The sequence below is a fragment of the Aegilops tauschii genome, chromosome 6 (genome assembly GCF_002575655.3).
Source record: "Aegilops tauschii subsp. strangulata cultivar AL8/78 chromosome 6, Aet v6.0, whole genome shotgun sequence".
NCBI classification, from domain to species: Eukaryota; Viridiplantae; Streptophyta; class Magnoliopsida; order Poales; family Poaceae; genus Aegilops; species Aegilops tauschii.
Window position 1 is genome coordinate 466003849 of NC_053040.3, and position 19336 is coordinate 466023184.

At 43.1% G+C, this 19336-nt stretch overlaps 2 long non-coding RNA genes across 3 annotated transcripts; one reads left to right on the forward strand and one right to left on the reverse strand.

Moving 5' to 3' along the window:
* Nucleotides 1–10352: 10352 nt before the first annotated feature.
* Nucleotides 10353–12505, reverse strand: LOC120966634 (uncharacterized). Of its 2 annotated transcripts, XR_005760799.3 has the most exons (3): nucleotides 12229–12505; nucleotides 11222–11293; nucleotides 10353–10769 (listed from the first exon to the last, which is right to left on the reverse strand). It is a non-coding gene; the product is annotated as an uncharacterized lncRNA (long non-coding RNA). The 2 variants fall into 2 exon arrangements; XR_012188195.1 differs by having other exon boundaries at nucleotides 10353–11293.
* A 1687-nt stretch (nucleotides 12506–14192) lies between these two features.
* On the forward strand, nucleotides 14193–15664 carry LOC120965952 (uncharacterized). The gene is made up of 3 exons (XR_005758915.1): nucleotides 14193–14432; nucleotides 14536–14779; nucleotides 14945–15664. It is a non-coding gene; the product is annotated as an uncharacterized lncRNA (long non-coding RNA).
* Nucleotides 15665–19336: the final 3672 nt, after the last annotated feature.

A 19336-nucleotide genomic window follows, 5' to 3' on the forward strand; every position in this document is an offset into this window, starting at 1 on the left:
TTTCTTTTGAATGCAATCGGTTAGTTAAAACATCAAACCTGTCATTCTTTCTAGATTTCTGATGTGTTATTTTTTCAGCATAACACATTGGACTTTCTATAGATTTCATGCTTTATGCAAATTAGCTGACCTAGGAAATTTTTGTGAAGTGATGCGAGCATGAAGAAGGCCTTAGAAAAGGTGCATCTTGTTGATGAGGTAAAGGAGGAGGAGGAGGTTGTGGTGGTCGGGGATGGCACGCCGAAGGCTGATGCTGGCCGAGATGAACGAGATGTTGGCCAAGAAGAGGCATATTTAGCAGTGGTGGTTGATCCATTGTGCGCCAAAAAATTAGCAAATCCATCAGCAAACGGGATTATGCGGTTTGAGTCTACGGTTTGCAACCTTCTGTTTTTCTGCTGCTGTTTGGGGATTTTTTCTGATGAAATTCAATTACCTACGACCAAGCTATGGCACTCATTGCCTGCTAGAGTGAGGGCTACATATTCTTGATAACATCGCTGTGCATTACCGTAAAGATTTCTCGGCCTTTTGCATGCTCATTGGGTGGCAGATTTGAAAGGAGAGAAACAGTAGGGTTTTCAATGGCATGGCAAGCGACTGCATCGGAACCTGTGTTAAATTGTGATCCAAATTATACCGTATTGGACTAGACGTAGTACAAACGGTGTGGGCCTTTGCGTTGGTACCGACGCGTACGAGTACAACTCGTTTACTTGTCCTTCAAGGACTCTCATGTATTGCCCTCTTATATACCCCATGTAGTCGCACTTCAGACGGCCTGTCGTCTCGTGCTTGTAATACTCCTCCTTATAGTGATTGCGCCTTCGTGCGTCCGTGGTTTTTTCCCGCAAGAGTTTCCACGTAAAAATCCGTGTCTCTCATGTCTTGTTTATTTCTCGTTATTATCTAACAAGTGGTATACAGAGCTGAGGTTACAGATACGAGATTTGAGACGAGAGAAGTTAGGGTTTCACTCGCGTTTGCCGCCGCATCGCGCGTTTCGCCGAGTCCGAGACAAGGACTGCCACACGGGTGTTTTATCTGCGGCGTTGCAAGTAATCGAGACCGACAGAAGTTTGGAGGCGATCGATCCGCTGGCTGCTCCCCTCGCGTACTGTACGCAGCTCGTATTGGCTTCAAGTCCCAAGGATTCAATCGAAGCTGCTGCTGCTCCACACGTCGAGTTCAAGAGGCGATCTGCTAGGCGTGACGTACTACTAGTACCAGCACCAGTTGCAGGTTGCAGCCCGTCTCTGGAGATCTGATTGATTAAGTACTACTTCAATTAGTACTTGTCCCACGTGAAGCCATCTACTATCAGATTTTTGTTCTCTGTCCGGTTGCTACGTCCACACCCAGCGTCTATCCAGGTGCTATTTACCCTACTTTTTGTTTGCTCCGCAAATTAATTCTATCAAGGATTATTTCTTTCGACTTGCACTACTTTGTGTACACAGATTTAATCGACTCATGACATCCATGAAGTATGATCTTCCGCTGCTAGACCGTGACACAAGGTTTACCCTATGGCAAGTCAAGATGCGGGCGTTGTTGGCACAGTCCGACTATGACGAAGCACTGGATAGTTTTGAGAAGAACAGAATTCAGGACTGGACTGATGAGGAGAAAAGAATTGATTGTAAGGCTTTGTCACAGATTCAACTCCATTTGCATAATAATATTTTGCAAGAAGTTTTGAGCGAGAAAACTGCCGCCGCTCTATGGTTAAAGCTGGAAGGGATTTGCATGACTAAAGATCTCACCAGCAAGATGCATTTGAAGCAAAAATTATTCCTGCACAGGTTACCCGAGGGAGGTAATGTTTTGAATCATATTTCTGAATTTAAAGAGATCATATCTGATCTAGCTGCAATGGAGGTTAAGTATGAAGAGGAAGATACTGCTTTAATGTTACTTTGTTCACTGCCAAGTTCTTATATCAATTTTAGAGACACCATATTATACAGTCGTGATACTCTCACGCTTAATGAAGTTTATGAAGCTTTGAACTCTAAGGAGAAGATGAAATTAATGGTGCCTCATGATGGTTCGAGTTCATCCCAAGCCGAGGGATTATCTGTTCGTGGCAGGACAAAGGAGAAGAACTCCAATAATGGAAACAGAGGCAAAAGTAAGAACGGCTACAGGGGTCGGTCGCAATCCAGAGACAAGAAATATTGCAGATATTGCAAGAGAGACGGGCATGACATCTCAGAGTGTTTCAAGTTGCAGAACAAAGAAAAGAGGAAAGGTAACAAACAAGGTGAAAATTCTGCTAACGTTGCTCGTGATGATAGTTCTGATGATGCTCTTGTCGTTATTGCTGGATGTGCTGAGACCAATGATGAGTGGGTACTTGACACCGCATGCACTTTTCATATGTGTCCACATAGAGATTGGTTTAATACTTTTGATTCCACTTCTGCTGCTGGTTCCGTTTTGGGTTTTGATAATTCACCATGCAAGATTGAAGGCATAGGTTCTATTCGAATCAAGATGTTTGATGGCATAATTAAAACTTTGACAGATGTTCGATATATTCCGAAGATGAAGAGAAATCTTATCTCTGTTAGTGCCCTTGATGCAAAGGGATACAAGTATTCAGGTGGAGATAGTGTTTTGAAAGTCATCAAAGGTTCCCTTATTGTGATGAAAGGTGATTTGAGTTCGACCAATGGTCTTTATTACCTTCGAGGTTCTACCGTTTCAGGTAACGCTACTCCAGTTATTTCAAAGAATTCTGATTGTGATGCTGCTAACCTTTGGCATATGCGTCTTGGACATATGAGTGAACTTGGTTTGGCAGAGTTAAATAAGAGAGGTCTTCTTGATGGATATGAACCTGGAAAATTGAAATTTTGTGAGCATTGTATCTTCGGCAAACACAAGAGGGTGAAGTTCAACACTTCGACTCATACAACTGAAGGTATTCTTGATTATGTTCATTCTGATTTATGGGGACCATCTCGCAGAAAGTCACTAGGTGGTGCTAGTTACATGCTGACTATAATTGATGATTATTCGAGAAAAGTTTGGCCTTATTTCTTGAAGCATAAATATGAAGCATTCTCAGCTTTTAAGGAGTGGAAGATTATGATTGAGAGACAAACTGAAAAGAAGGTAAAGATACTTCGCACTGATAATGGTATGGAATTCTGTTCTAAGCAATTTAAGAATTATTGCAAGTCTGAAGGCATTGTCAGACACTACACCGTTCCTTATACTCCTCAACAAAACGGTGTTGCTGAGCGTATGAACAGGACCATTATTTCCAGAGCCCGTTGCATGTTGTCCAATGCAGGTTTGCATAGGCGTTTTTGGGCTGAGACCGCTTCCACTGCTTGTTATCTCATTAACCGTTCACCATCTATTGCTCTTAATAAGAAAACTCCAATTGAGGTATGGTCTGGTTCACCTGCTGATTATTCACAGTTGAGAGTTTTTGGTTGCACTGCTTATGCTCATGTTGATAATGGAAAGTTGGAGCCTAGGGCTGTTAAGTGCATCTTTCTTGGTTATAAGTCTGGTGTTAAAGGTTTTAAATTGTGGAATCCTGAAACCCAGAAGGTTGTTATTAGCAGAAATGTTATCTTTAATGAATCTGCTATGTTACATGATGTTCCATCTACTAATGTTCCTGTTGAGAGTGAACAGCAGCCTACTATTCAACAGTCTACTGTTCAGGTGGAGTATGTTATTGATTCAGGTGATACATCTGGTAATGAAATTGTTGATGCACATGATGAACCCGTCGTTAATGATGATAATGTCACTCCCACTCCAAATCATCCTATTGTTCTGCCCAGTTGGAATCTTGCACGTGACAGAGTTAGGCGGGGTACTAATAAACCTGACAGGTTAATTGAAGAGTGCAATATTGTTTCTTTTGCTTTATCTGTTGCGGAAGAAATTGAAGGTAATGCTGAGCCTTCTTCATATTCCGAGGCTATTATTTCTGGTGATAGTAATAAGTGGATGACCGCTATGCATGATGAGATGGAATCACTTGAAAAGAATGGCACTTGAGATTTAGTAAGATTACCTAGAGAGAAGAAACCTATTCGTTGCAAGTGGGTTTTCAAGAGGAAAGAAGGTGTTTCTACTAATGATGAGACAAGATATAAAGCAAGGTTAGTTGCTAAAGGTTACAGTCATATTCCAGGTATTGACTATAACGAAGTCTTTTTTCCTGTTGTGAAGCATAGCTCTATTCGCACTTTACTCAGTATTGTTGCCATGCATGATTTTGAGCTTGAACAATTGGATGTTAAAACTGCATTTTTACATGGAGAATTAGAAGAGGATATTTATATGGAACAACCTGAAGGTTTTGTTATTCCTGGAAAAGAAAAGCTTGTCTGTAAGTTAAAGAAATCTCTTTATGGATTGAAGCAATCCCCTAGACAGTGGTACAAGAGATTTGACATCTTTATACTCTCTCAAGGTTTCAAAAGGTCTAATTATGATAGTTGTGTTTATTTAAAAACTGTCAAAGGTTCAACTATTTATTTGCTCCTTTATGTTGATGATATGCTTATTGCTGCAAAGAGTATGTCAGAGATTAATGAACTAAAGAAGCAATTGGGTAATGAATTTGAGATGAAGGATTTGGGTGCAGCAAAGAAAATTCTTGGCATGGAAATATCCAGAGATAGACCATCTGGAAAAGTGTATCTTAGTCAGAAGGGATATATTGATAAAGTTCTTCGTCGTTTTAATATGCATAATGCCAAGCCAGTAAGTACTCCGTTAGCTGCACACTTTAAGTTATCATCAGCTTTATGTCCTAAGTCAGATGCAGATATTGAGTACATGTCTAGAGTTCCCTATTCAAGTGCAGTTGGTTCACTTATGTATGCCATGGTTTGTTCTCGTCCGGATTTATCATATGCGTTGAGTGTTGTCAGTAGATACATGGCTAATCCTGGAAAAGAGCATTGGAGAGCAGTTCAGTGGATTTTCAGATACCTGCGAGGTACTTCTAATGCTTATTTACAGTTTGGGAAAACTAGAGATGGACTTGTTGGTTTTGTTGATTCTGATTTTGCTGTTGATTTGGATAAGAGAAGATCACTCACAGGTTATGTTTTCACCATTGGTGGTTGTGCTGTGAGTTGGAGAGCAACTTTGCAGTCTATTGTGGCTTGTTCCACTACTGATGCCAAGTATATGGCTATTTCTGAGGCATGCAAAGAAGCTATCTGGTTGAGAGGTTTGTATACCGAGCTTTGTGGAGATTCATCTTGCCCTACCATATTTTCTGACAGTCAAAGTGCCATATATCTTACAAAGAATCCAATGTATCATGAGAGGACAAAGCACATTGATGTCAGATTCCATTATATTCGAGATGTTGTTGCTGAAGGCAATTTGAAGGTATGCAAGATAAGTACTCATGATAATCCTGCTGACATGATGACAAAGCCAGTTCCGACCAATAAGTTTGAGCTTTGCTCAGGCTTAGTTGGTATTTCTCACTAGTCCTATGGACTTTGACGCACAAGGTGTTTATGCTGATTTGGATGGAGTTATTTATTTTCTTCGACTACTGGAGGGAATTTGGATCAAGGTGGAGATTGTTAAATTGTGATCCAAATTATACCGTATTGGACTAGACGTAGTACAAACGGTGTGGGCCTTTACGTTGGTACCGATGCGTACGAGTACAACTCGTTTACTTGTCCTTCAAGGACTCTCATGTATTGCCCTCTTATATACCCCATGTAGTCGCACTTCAGACGGTCTGTCGTCTCGTGCTTGTAATACTCCTCCTTATAGTGATTGCGCCTTCGTGCGTCTGTGGTTTTCTCCCGCAAGGGTTTCCACGTAAAAATCCATGTCTCTCGTGTCTCGTTTATTTCTCGTTATTATCTAACAACCTGCAACCTCATAATCGACGAGCTGCACACTTGGCTGCGAACCGGAATTAACCGCTCAAGGGCTACCTCTGTATAAACTCAAGCCAAGCAAATTCCGTGCAACAATTGACATACTTTCCTTGCCGAGTGTGGTTTTTTTTTTACCTCCTAATAGATTGGTTCTGCTCTCTCGAGAAATCTGTGAATGAGCTTCTGTAGTTGATAGTGCACACAAAGTGACTGGTTCCAATAACGAGCAAGAATGTCAGACCCATTTAAAGGTAATTGGATTTGTGAAGTAGTAATAACTGGATTTGCTAGGGTGGTACTATATAATTATTACAACTGTTACAGTGATTGGCGATTTTACGGGCCATCCATCCACTGCGATCAAACGGTGAAGAAATTAGAGTTACAAGGAGTAAAAGACTAAAATTACAAATAGTGGTGGGACCATTACAAAACTAGGGTGGGGCTAGTCATTTTTTAAAAGGGTAGTTCCGTCTAATTTTAGTCAAGGCCAAATCCTGTTCGCACCCTCGCTGTGTGGCCCGACACATCTGGGTCGCTCCTGATTCTAAAAAAAATCTGGGTCGCTCCTCCACTCTTCGCGTAGAAAACTTGTTCGAGCCCTATATGTTCGAAGCAGCAGGGTAGGATAGGGCGGAGCCGCCGGTGACCCCGGCGGTGGCGGTGGCAGCGGCAGAGGGGGGCGGCGAGAATGGCCGCTGGGGCGAGGAGGCGGAGCCGATGACCCCGGCGGCGGCGGCGGCAGAGGGGGTTGGCGATGATGGCCGATGGGGCGAGGAGGCGGAGCCGATGACCCCGGCGGCGGCGGCGGCGGAGGGGTCCCAGGGGCTCGAGGACCAACGTCTGATGTAGCCGTGGTTCCTCGCCGTCAAGATCTAGATCGAGCGCACGGCGGTGTAGCCGTCCAGAGGAAGAGGAAGAGCACCCTGCGCCGGTTCGGCCGTGGCGTCACGGATAGGAGGTCGCCGCCTCGTCGTGCAGCGCGCGATGGTGGACCGATGGGCGTCCAAGAGGCATTTGACCTTGCCGGATCACGCTGCTGCTGGCGTAATCCAGGCCGGATCTGTGGAGAGCCCGGCGCAGCACCGTCTACAGGACACAGGTCCATATCTCTTACAGTCTTACTCTACCTTATTCCTTGTAAGTTCACGGCTTCCATTGCTCTTCAGTTCTGGTTAGTAGTTGGAAACTGTAAAAGTATCTGACGAAGCACATGAGCTTTCCACAGTGGCCATGTAACTAAATTCTGAATGTTGCTTCGTTATGCTTAATGGAGCAGGTGGGCAACTCTCTTTTGTCTAAGATTTTGCAAGTCTGTGATATATGTATTATGTAAAACAGGTCATGACTGATTCTGCAGTTGTTGATTCGATTTTTTTGCTTCCAATGCTTTGTTAGTTTGATAAGGGCCGGAGCTTCAATGACGAATCTACTATCCAGCACACAGCCCAACTCGACAGGCACTAGCCATGTCAACAGGTACTCAGGGGCATGCTCGCCTCGGCAGTCATCAAGGTGGCAATAGGACACTTGAATTCTACCATTTCAGGCGAGATCAAGCTGCACAGGAATATGAGGAACGATCCGATCTAGAGAACATGAAGATGACGCTGGAGTTGGTGAACGCTGTGCTCCGCGACGCAGAGAGGGAGTCTATCAAGCATAAGTCCATGCTTCTGTGGCTGAAGCAACTTAAGGATGCCGTGAACGACATCTCTCACATGCTTGAAGATTTTGAAGATGAAACCGACCTCAACCTGGTATGCAAGATTCTGATTTGGTCATTATCAATCTTGATCTGAATGTTGTTGTTCAATAACATATGAATATTTTTAGATAATGAACTACATCTAAAACTTTTTTATGTACTGAAGTAGATCTGAACCTCACTGTTGGAGTTGATCTTTGAGTCGATGTTAAGTAAAAGCTACTTATATTTGTTGATGCCAAGACCACCTTTTTATTCCTAAATGTCCCTGTTTTCTTATGTTTCACAAATAGTAAGCTATGTCCACAAATATCATGATTTGATTGAGGGGAAAGTGAAGTAAGACTAGTCTGGTATCCCAAGTGTAATATCAGTTTATGCACTGTTTTTTGTCAAGCACCTGATTGAAACAAGACAGAAGGACCAAAATCATCTACACTTGCTCACTAAGTAGAAATTTGCTACTGCAACCCTTCTGGTTTACGAAAGTGACAGTTTTCAGAAATTGTTTAGATGGAGGGAAGAACATACAACATATCCCTTTATTCTGCACATTAGTGTCCGATGGAGCAGTTGTAGGACGTTGTTTTTTCTCTTTGATGTTCTTTTCCAGGTGAAATCCATGGCTGCTTCCTAAAACTTAAAATCTGTAAGCAGATGTTTGAATTGCCAAAAGATGGTTGTTGTTCTGCGACTAGACTGACCATCCAGCTTTAAATTTTAGTGTAATCTCAAGATATTGCAATTGAACACTTCTTAAGGTAATTCTCTGTTTATCTGAACTCACTAATATTATTTGCTTTTTCTTTGGTCTTTTGCGCATTTAAAATGCCAGAGAAAATTTTGCCAATCTCTTTAATTTTCACACAAAGCTAAGGTGTTCCCCATTTATAATTTAGAGACAAGCATCTTGTCAAAGCTTAGGCTTACAATGGAGACACCATCAATGGCAATTCCAAAGTTGTCAGTATCTTTCTAATCTCCCACCTCACGCGCTGAAATTAAAGGGGAAAGGAGCAAACAATGAGCACCCACAAGTAATATACTCTGCCAAATATATACAAGCATGCCTACACAATGTTAGTAATCATCCTTGTGTAGAATGGCGCCATACATTGTGGAGCAAGGCCAGAACTATGTTTCTTCACCTACATTTGCACAGATGAGCAATTATTGTCTTCTTGCCTTTTTCAGGTATTTGGCAATGTTGGCTCTTGGGCTGCCCAATTGATCACTGAAGCTGGTGGCGAGGTGGTCTCCATCAGAGATGTCACAGGGGCTGTCAAGAACTCCAAATGGCATTGACATAGCCAAGCTGATGAAGCACTCGGCAGAGAACCGCAAGATCAAGGGCTCCGACAAAAGGCGACGCCGTCGACCGGACCTCGCTGCTCACGGAAGAGTGCGATGTGCTCATCCCGGCAGCTCTGGTAGGAGTCATAAACAAGTAATCTTCTTCTTCCTCGTCCCAGCAAAGCAAAGTACATCATCGAGGCAAAGTACATCATCAAGGCTGCTAACCACCCAACAAACCCCGAGGCCGAAGAGGCAAGAACACCAACATTTTGGCACAAAACTAAGCTGCATTTGTTGACACATTTCACACATTGACTGACAGTAGAGAAGTGTACATGTTCGCGCTGCAGATTCTGGCAAAGAAGGGCGTGCTGATCCTACCGGACATCCTAGCCAACTCCGGCGGAGTGATGGTGAGCTACTTCAAGTGGGTGCAGAACCCCTCACTCCGGCGGAGTGATGGTGAGCTACTTCAAGTGGGTGCAGAACATCCAGGGGTTCATGTGAGACGAGGAGAAGGTGAATCGGGAGTTCAAGACGTACATGACCCGCGCCTCAAACATAGTTCTGATTATTTAGGCAGTGTATGGCACCGTATAAAATGGACAGTAATTATATATAGTATATCTTCGAAAACCAGAATTGGCTCAATTTGGAACAATGCCTGCTTTATATGAATTTCTTGCCCACTTTGCACGCGTTGCTACAAGTGCATTACCATGCCTCAGCCATAATCATCCTTGACAAATATGGCAATCACCTTTAGTATGGAACAGAAGAAGCATGCACAACCTATTTTGTCAATGAGCAAGTTTAGCATATGTTTGTACATTGCTGATCTAGTTAGTAAGCAGAACTCTGTTATAGTAAAACTAGCTAGAGGATCACAGCACCACACGTTGTCACAGCTTCACTTTCTGGAATGGTATGGTTGATGGCACCAGCCCCTCCTCAAGATGGAGGTCATGGGTTTGCAGGGGGCATACTGGAGATTTTCAGATTTAATTGTTTGAATGTATCTTTATTTCATTTCAGATCGTGTCAAGTCTTGTGTGCTACTCCCTCTGCTCCATCGGTTCACAATTATAAGATGTTTCTAACTTATATTTGTGTCTGCTCCATCCGTTTATCAGATGTTTTGAACTTATTTGTGTCTGCTCCATCCGTTTATAAGATGTTTCGAACTTATATTTCTGTCTGCTCCATCTGTTTATAAGATGTTTCTAAAAACTTTTATTCGCCAAAACTTTTATTCGCCAAAACTTCTAAAAACTTTCCTAGATTGAATAGAGGGTAGTGTGAATTTTTTAGAACTTTTATGGGAGCTTATTTTTTTAACAATTTTTGACCGAAAATGCTCCTGAATTTTAATTTGTGTCTAGTTTTAGTTCTTTTTGGCATAAACTTCTTCAGTGCAACGCCCAACCTGCTAGTAGTCTGCTCTCACACCATGGCCATTAGGGAAAAGCAAATAAAAATCTTCAAAAATATATACCAGAAAATGAAATAAATCATGGAAGCGCCATGAAAAATAAAATGAAAATGAAAATCACTAAAAAGATTACATATTCAGAAAACAAGATCATGGATACATGGTAGAGTTAGAATAACCTAACAAGTTCTCCGGAGGAATTGCTAGCACACAATTAACTATGAGGCAGACGTAGACGGCGGTGGCTGCCCGGTGAGAAAGAGGTTGATGACCGTGCTGTCCGGCGAGGCGCGAGGTAGACGACAGCGGCTGTCCGGCAATCCAACGAGACAGGAGGTAGACCTTGGTGGCTGGCCGGCGAGTTGGAAGTAAACAACGGTGGCTGAAGGTTGTCCGGTACAAACACTACTGCTACAATGACCACCCAAGACAGACAATAAACCTGCAGCCACAAAATCAAGTTTACATGGGACAACAATTAAATTTTATTGCTACTGAACATTGATTATAGTGCCCTAATGACGAACTAAACTAAATCATCAATTGCATTGAATAGAAAGAAAAATAGAGCTGGCTACTGCATGATATACCAGGTGCAGAACTATTTCAACTGCACTAAATCAATCCTAAGTACACTTAATTTTATGTGATGTGCAGGAAAGCATGGTTGAATAAGAGCGGGTGCAAAGGAAATGATAAAATCAGTATTATGAAATCCTTTCCTCTGTCGGGTTGTACAATTGTCTAAAATTTCCTTGATGACTACTGCCATGTATACAAAGATAGAACAAAAGGTCAATACTAAATCTGGTAGACTCCACGGAAAAAGGATCTGCTAGACTAAACACAACGAGTTTAAACTACATCTGATAAAATGGACTGCTGATAGAGTACCTGATGCTCACTGTTCGAATCGTGGCTGCCTTAATTGATGCCGTTTTTGCTGTCGTAGGGAATACACGAACTCTAATAACAATCGAGGATTATGAATAGTCTGAGAACATTATCATAGCAAGTAATATTTAACAACTCTTCAGAAATTGCAGAATCTCTGTAGTTTATCATATATCTGAATTTTGATATGCTTAGTGGGATTTATTATCAGTGTTCTCTGTAGTTTATAAGCAGCAACTGCCACTGGGGAATGCTACAAGTTGTAAGACATTTGTGAACTCTGAATCTGTGTCTGTTCTGAACTTCAAAACAAACACATGCAACTGAAGTATGAAACTGTTATTAGCACTAGTTAAGTTGTTCCAAGCCATAGTTTACATGTATGACCTGAACTTGTATGTGTATGCTGCAGCAAGATTTCAGTTGTTTGAACATGCTGTTACAAGTAATCCAAAATTCAAGATTTCTTTACTGAATAAAGGCTAGACAGTTAACAGAACTTTATACATATATGGCCTGAACTTGTGTATGTGTATGATACAGGAGTATGACCATAAGCATACACAGTTAACAGTTGATTCTGGAAACTTTAAGGCTGCAATTTCTACTTGTGGGTTTGTGTGACAAACCAAATGATGTTCTCTGCTAAAAAAAATTCATATCATATCCCTCTTCCCTTGAGAGTTTTGTGTTGATGATGCCTACATGTCAAATACGTAGCAGCAGCAGCAGCGTGCTACAGTCAGCAGCAGCAGCGTCATTGCAGGCATCGAGGACAACTCAAGTGCCGGACGCGGGCAGCCACTAATCATGCGATTAGTGATTGAGGAAGTTGCGCAATGTAGCGAACGCACTGCTGACATATCCACTAGCAATCTGAACCCGAGCTGCTAACTGAATTTTAGTTCAAGGCGCTGCAATGTGCAGTTGCTCCACGCCTCCACCGCCAGACCAAGGTGTGAGCAGGGAAGGACGGGAGGAAGAGATGAGGGCAGGGGAAGATATACCTCTGTTCGTCCATCATTACGACCAAGCGCAGCCGGGACCTCCAAGACCTCGCGCCGGCGTCGTCCCCTCCAGAACCTCACGGCGGCGGCGGCGGGGACGTACGTGGTCGAGCGGCCACTACGACCAAGACCAGCCTGGGCTTCGCCTCCTGGACCTCGCGTCGGCGTCTTCGCCTGCAGGTCCTCGCGCCGACGTCATGGCCTAGGTCCTCACTCCTGCGCCGCCGTCTCCCAAGTCCTCGCGCCGGCTCCCCCTCTCGCGAGCTGGGTTAGCAGATGTGGGGGTTTGACCAGCGGAGTACTTAAAAAAACAAACATGACCATAATACCCTTATTGACTAAACTCACAATTTTTAATTAACAGGTTAAAATCAACGGTGGAAAAAAATCGGTGGAGGAGTTACGCTAAATTACAATTGTAACTCCCCAATCACCGTAAAAGAGCTTTATAATTATTTGTAATGCAGGTTGTTGGTAATTTAGCAGATGTTGCGATAGTTGTGGTGATAATCGCCTTCCATTCGAGATTTTGATGAAAAATAAGAAACCATAACCATAACCACATATCTTGTAGGATTAAGAAAATATACATTATTATTTCTCCTAATTGCGTAAGTGTAAAGACAAGAAAGTATTGATAGTTGAACCAATGAGCACATCACCAGTTCAGAGTGTATTCATTTCTTTCTCCAATATATGGATGTTTAATGGCTGTTATAAATAATAGGAATGACGCGTTCCAACATGCCGCAGTAGAGATTTGTCAGGATTTAAAATGAAAATGTGTCTGAATTCATATGTTTGTGTTATTTTGTGACAGAAGCATTGTAGAGGTTGCACTTGATCAAACTTTTTTGTGTTCTCTTTCCTATCCAACCACAGCCCTTCCACTCGAGAGCAGTACTCATCTAAAGGAGATGGCACCGGAAGACATGAGTGCTGTTTTGTGACTTCTACAGTCTATGATTCAGATAACAACATGTAGCAACGCCATTTCTCAACTAATTTTGTAGGTATCTTGTGTTTACTACAGGATATTGAAGTTCTCTCCAGGAGTCATATTTTCATTTTGCCTTGCCTATTCCAGGAAGAGTGCCTATTGAGATTCAGCATGATAGTTCAAATAGAGGGAATTGGGTATTGAGCTAGGTGCGTCCGATATATTTTTTCTCCCACTGCAACGTGTTGGTTGAGAATTTTTGCATGCAATATCAATTTAGGTTGTTTTGCTTGCTGCTCCTGCAATTGTTAGTCTAGCTTGGTTTGCTTGCTGCTTCTATTACTTCAGGTTTATTGATATTTCTATTTTTTCATGTTCTACTTCTAAATTTCAGAATCATACCCCATGTCATGAGCTCAAGTCGTGATACACTCAAATCATCCATCTTTTTTCTCATCGTCGTTGTCACAGTTTCTCAACTCGGCCAACTATGATTCATAGATTGCTGTAAAAAAACCAAGGTTCATAGATTTCAGGTTTTTTCTCCCGTTACAACGCACGGGCATTTGTGCTAGTATATATAAATAAATAAAATAAATAATGATTAAGCTCATCTTGAAGGTCAAAAATCATTTCTTCCTCATATGTTCGGGTGTGTTCGGACATCAAATGGACGCCCAGTAGGCTCCACAAAATTCAATCATTTGGACAGTCTGGCCTCTCCCAAATCTAGAGTATATATGAGGGAGAAATGTCGTTATCCGGACTATCTGCCATGTTTTTTTACTATTGTCACAGTAAGAAAGGCTCCTACTGCATGTATATTACTGGGAATAAACTGAATGTTATCTATAATACCTAAATAGTTGATCCCCACTATCTGATTTCTCTGCCTCTCGTGTGTCCACGTCATCTTAATTTTTTTGGCCGTTTGATTGACCAGATGTGGCCAAGATCTGCGAAGAGTTGCCCCCAACCCCCGTTCGCTGGTCGCCCCTCCCGTTCGCCCACGCCCCCGCAGAAGTGGATGCGAAGCTTTTCTCCCACCGAAACGTCAGCTACGGAATCCCTTCTCATGATCTGGTCGCCCCGACTTCCACCCCCATCTCTTTTTCTCCAAACGACACAAATCCCATGGGGCGATGGACGCAGCTGAGCCCAGCCTCCTCTAGGGTTTGCGCCCACCATCGGGATGAGAACTGGCGGCTACGGCGGCGATGGCGGGGCAAAGGCAGGATTGCAAGACCATCGGTTTGGAGGATGGGTACGTGGGACTTATCTGAAAGGTCGAGGCTGTCGATTTTAATTGTTACTCTGATACCTTCAGTAGGTGATCGCCGTTGCTAAGGCTGCTCTTTTCTGGCTAGATTGTCAGGATGGATCATCATCGGCAGGTAAGGTGTGGACATTGAGATGATCTGGATGGATCAATCAAATACATATGGATCAGTCAATTATCTGTATTCTTCCTCCTCCTATTGGTATTGGATTTATCTTCATGATTCATTGGGTGTCATTGGCATCATCTCCAATGTCTCCACCGTAAAGAACTCTATCTCTGCGTGAAGGACAAGTTCCCCTACTAGCACTGAATACATCGCCCATGAGCAGGTTAATCCTCGATTACATATACTATGAATTGATCTTGCCCATGAGCAGGTTAATCCCCGATTATATATACTAAATTGATCTCATCCTGCCATTAATTTGCTTCATTCATCTCTTTTTCCACTTATAAAAATTATAGGCTTACAAATTTGGAATTCTGATCTACAGGTGGTCCTCAGAATCTGCTGCAGCAATAAGCAATAAGCAAAGTGCTCGCCGCTTTCTACCAGCAAGCACGATGCATCTCAGTCTCAGCCTCTCTCGGGTACAAAGAAGTAATGCCTTTACTTTTTTGTCGGGTGACCACCATCACTTGAGTTGTACCCACATGACCGGTTGCCTCCAGCCAATCTACATTCTATGACGACCAACTACTGCTGGATTATTGGGTGTTTATAGTGTTTTAACTGGTCATGTCAGTTTTTTTATCGTTGATTGGTTATCTTCAGTGCACTTCTCTTCTAGCATCAGTTAAGTTTGAGGAGCTTTTCCACTCATGGTTTACTCTAATTTGTTCGTTAGTAGCTATCCTCTCATGGTTTACTCTGAATTTTTTGCAAGGTGCTTCATGGAAGGATCATCTAAGCAAACATTTTGTTCTTTTGTACCATGGTTTCAAGGTGGAATTAGAATAGAATTTCTGCACAAGCCTCGGATTCCTTGATGTTTTGCAGATATATGGAACACATATAGATTCATGATGAAGCATACACATCGAGAATTTTCTTTAGGAGAGGAATGTGTGCTGTCAGAAGTTGTGATAATCAAGTGTTAGAGATGGCAAGAACATGTGGACCATTGTGCATGCACCAATAAAATGCAGTTATACATATACTTCAGTATTTTAATCTGTTATGTAAACAAGAAACCTCTTGAAAAAGAATCTAATTTTTACGTACCTTGAGATTCTAGAGATTGTTGTTTAACACTGAATTTACAATTGTTATTCTGCAAGAGAGTGTGCTGCGAGAATAGCTGGTGCTATATCTACTTCACAAAAAAATTGACTTGAAGTACTAAAGATGATGTCCTTTCATACAGGTTCATAATTCTCACAATACTCTTATTACTAGTGCAGAACAGGCCTTTATCACCGGTTTCGTAAGGGCCTTTAGTGCCGGTTCTGCAACCGGCACTATGGAGTGGAGACTAAAGGCCCACCCCCTTTAGTACCGGTTCAGCACGAACCGGCGCTAAAGTGCCACCACGTGGCACGAGCCAGGCCCGGATGCTGGTACACCATTAGTACCAGTTGGTAGCACCAACCGGTACTAAATGTTTGGGGGGGGGGGGGGGGGTTTGGTTTTAATTTTTATTTTTCCATTAATTTTGTGTTTTCTATTTAATTCTTTTTTGTTTGCTGGTATTTTACGATACTACGTATTGTACACGTTATGCATATATATAAATAGATTTTCTCGTAGAACTGATTATATATATATAATCGAATGTCTCACAACCACCATTAATTATTCACACATACACATGTATATATATACAATTTCTCCTACATGTTGCCTTGGTGCCTTCGGAGCACGATGACAAGTGGTTCATGGGGAGGTAGCGGGTAATAGTATTCTCCTTTGGGATCTATGACCTGGTCGAGCAAAAATCCCGCTATTTCCTCTTGAAGTGCTCGTATGCGCTCCTCTGATAGGAGCTTGTCCCGCACCTCTTTGAACTGTTAAGAAGGAGATCAATATGCATGTGTATTAGTTGTGTGACTAGATATCGATAATCATGTAAGATTTGTGAATAGTGTTCTGGCAAACGTACCCAGTCCTGTCTATCAGATCTGCTCCTTTCGGACGCCATCATGCGAATGTTCTCGCAAACGTAGTATGCACACACTTCAGTCCCCGACGCCTGCTTCAGGGCCTTTACGACAATAGAATTTAATCAGATAATAATTAATCAAGCATGTTAATTAATTAATGGTATTAAAACAAGAATTAAAGAGATGGTAGCTAGCTAGCTAGTACTACTTAATTACTTACCTTGGGTCGATACCAACATAGCTTTTGCCGCCATTTTTCTGGAGTCACCTTGATGTACTTTGCCCAAGCCCTACCCGCCGGCAAAGAAAATTAATGAAGGAGTTATTAAAAATAGTTCATATCAGGAAATGACGAACTAAATAGGCCGAGATATAGTTAATAATGATTGAAATAATCTGTCGACTATCCCCTTCACAATGCTGTAGTCATTATTTTTGTAAGTAGTGAGTCCAGTACTTCAACTTTTCCTTCGTCAACTTTAATGTCTAACAAGATCCAGTGGAAGCTGCATGCGCATACGTTTGCATGTATAAATTAAGCGGGCATGTGCATAACACTAATCAACTATAACCCTAAACCCTATACACTTATTAACATCTAGCTAGTAAGCAAAAACAGAATTTGTAGTACAAAGACAGTGTGACTCACTCGAAGTTGTAAGGAAGTAGTATATCTTCATTGCTATTGAGGCGCTTCAAGAACTCTAGCATGCATTTCTCTACATCTTGTCTACACCATTCCAATTTTCATGTGTATTCATTAACGGTATTTGGGTCAATGAACCCAATGCCATAGCGTCCAGCTTTTTTCATTTCATACATCTTCATTCTGCATAATACCACAGAAAAGAATATATAGTGAGGATATATAATTACAGGTAATTAATGATCAATCAATGAGCACTAGAGCTAGCTTGAGACTTAAATTACAGAAAGAAATCACTTATAGACAATAGCAACTGACGATAGATTTGTCGAGTGCATCTTGATTGAATAACTGAAATAGTTCTGAATACTCAACGGCCAGAGCTTTCTTATGGAAGTAATGATCTTCCTCGACCTGCACCATGAGGGACTCTCGATTGGAAATCTTGGTAATTTTCATGTACCAATCATGCAATTCATACATTCTCGTTGGGAGGTTCTTGACCTCCTCGGGCTCGACCAAAGGTTGGCCCCAGACATATTTCCGTTTTATTTCCTCCTCTCTAAGCGGAGACATGAGCTCGATCTCGAGGAGTTGTCCAACAGTGATCTTGAGCATTTCAGCCTGCATTATATGCTCCTCGGTTATTACCACATCGCCGAGCTCGGGAACGTAAACGGTTTGCCCACAATAATATTGGGCGCGCGTACTCTCATGTGTTGTTGGCACAACAAGCGGGGGGGGGGGGGGGGTCGATTGCGCCGCCTGTTCTCCCAGCCGGGGAACGGTTTTCCCGCATTTTTTGACAGCTGCTTGTTGGCTCGAGCTCGAGCTCGTTTCTTTCTGTAATCGTGCTCGATGTGCCTTCCTGATTTGGCGCTCATAGTCTGAGTCAACAGGCTTGGGAGCTGGTGGTCTAGCCATACGAATGAAGTGGTCAATCTTTTCCTCAGGCACTTTCTCCCTCGGCGGCGTTGCCGGTTTCGGTCGAAAATGAGCGTCCACTTTGGCCCGCACTATTGCATCGTTTTGCTCCTCGGTCATGTCGTAAGGCCTCTGAGGAAGAGGAGCGAGGCTGCTTGGACCATATTTATATCGCTTGTCTCCGCCTGTACTTTCTGTACTACCTCGACTCGTACCGCTACGCACCATAGCTGCGGCGTGTCTCTTCTGCGATTGCTTAGGCGGCGGAGACGGCTGACGTGGCTTAGTTGGAGCAGGAGGTGTGGCCTGACACGGTGTCGGACTTGAAGCAGGAGGTGTGGCCTGACGCTGTGCCGGACTTGAAGCAGGAGGTGTGGCCTGACACGGTGCCAGACTTGAAACAGGAGGAGTGGCCTGACGCTGTCCCAGACTTGAAGCAGGAGTCTGCTCACGCGTTCGTGGACTTGGAGGAGCGGGAGTCTGCTGACACGGTGTCGGACTTCGAGGAGTCGGCAGACGCGGTGTCGGTGGACTTCGAAAGATGATGCATTCCTTTTTTCATAGGATGAAACGATGTATGGCCTCTCCCAGTGTTTGCTCGTTGTCACCTCCAAGAATGTCAAGCTCTAGCCCCGAATATGGGCCCACCACCTCATCAACCAAGACACGAGCATAGCCCGCTGGAATCGGGGCGCAATGGAAGGTTGCTTCGGGGGTAATTGTAAAAGCAACGGCGTTCGCCACCTTCATGGATATGTTCTTCATTTTGAAGTGTAGCTCACAGTTAGTGTTCTCTATGATGTCATCCACAGGGTATGTATCCAGCAGTGCGTCGCCCGGGGCGGAACCAACGCTGCTTCTCGGCATGCCTGGTACGGTGCTATCCAATGCTGGATGATCATCCGCTTGCTGCTGCCGCTGCTGAGACCCCCTTTCCTCGCTAAGTGAGTCGATCTGCTGCTGCTGCTGGAATTTGAGTGCCAAGTCCGCGTGCCTTGCTTCTAGGCCTTGAAGCGTCCTGCTTCCTCTGCTCCTCCTCCAGCTTCCTCTTCTTCTCCTCCTCCATCTTCTTTCTTGCACGGGTCCTGTAGTCGTCGTTCCATTCCAAAAAGCCCTCATACCAGGGAATAACGCCCTTGCCTCGTGTTCTTCCCGGGTGTTCAGGATTTCCCAGGGCGCGCGTAAGCTCGTTGTTGTCTCTGTTGGGCATGAA